Here is a 1,177-nt window from a genome sequence, read left to right on the forward strand (position 1 = left end):
TGCTACAGGGTGCAACTTTCAAATTTATAATTAGGAAGATTTGGCAGATGGGATATATTGATCAATAACCCAGTCAATTTTCTATTATGAAAATAAATTGATATTTCTGCTGTAAAAACATTTCTTTCAGTGCTTCGGAACAACACTATTTATACCCAGCAAGAAGGTAACTAAGAGGAGGTATGAATGTTGGACAAAGTATAGGAGGCACTTATCAGTCCCGTCAACCATTCTCAATTTTCAGTATCCCAAGGAGATGCCAGGCTTACTCAATAACTTTCCCTCAAGAGATTTCTTCCCAGGATTTCTGTCTTGAATCATAACTGGACTCAAAACTACTCATGCTGTCTATGGCCATACCACTCTAAACATGCCAGATCTCGTCTGATCTGGGAAGCTAAGCAGGGTCGGGCCTGGTTAGTACTTGGATGGGAGACCACCTGGGAATACCAGGTGCTGTAGGCTTAAAAAAAAAAACACTACTCATACTATCCACCTAAGTAGTGTCAATGTTGTTGGAGATGGAATTGGAGTTGGTGGGAGGTGTAATGCAGTGGAATGGGCATAGACTTCAGAACCAGATGTATCTAGTTACAAATTTTAGCCTTGAAGTTGAACTTGCACATGTTTGCTGAATCTCTCTGAACCTTAGATTCATCATCTATAAATCAGAAGTAGATTGATCTTGGTGCAAATTCTGGCCCTTCTACTTAAACTTACTAGCTAAGTGAACTAAAGCAGCTCACTGGGCCTCCCTCAGCCTTGCTTCCCTCAAAGGATTGTTGTGAGAGTGAAATGTAATAACCTATATAAATATCATAAGCACTGAGGACATGCCCAACAAATTTTAGTTCCTTTCCCCCTCTTTTTAATAAAAATTTAGAAAGGTTTTATTGTTATTAGTTTAGAAGTGTTTTTTTATAAGAATATTTTATTATTTTTTATGCAATTTTATTGAGATATATTCACATGCCATACAATCACCCAAAGTGTACAATCAATTATTCACAGTATTATCCAATGTTTGGACAGATGAGTAGAAAAGTGGGGACAAAAATTTCCTTTCCCCTTGACTATGATATGTTTTATAAACAGTACAACCAATGCACCAGGGTATACAAATTTGAGATTCCCTAAGATAAAAGATAAAATTATACCCAAATCTGAAATCCTATTA

General features: G+C 36.6%; 1 pseudogene; it reads left to right on the top strand.

Annotated features, from left to right (window-relative positions):
• Nucleotides 1-346: 346 nt before the first annotated feature.
• On the top strand, nt 347-465 carry LOC119543529 (annotated as a pseudogene).
• Nucleotides 466-1,177: the final 712 nt, after the last annotated feature.

This window comes from Choloepus didactylus, chromosome 8, assembly GCF_015220235.1.
Source record: "Choloepus didactylus isolate mChoDid1 chromosome 8, mChoDid1.pri, whole genome shotgun sequence".
Lineage (NCBI taxonomy): Eukaryota > Metazoa > Chordata > Mammalia > Pilosa > Megalonychidae > Choloepus > Choloepus didactylus.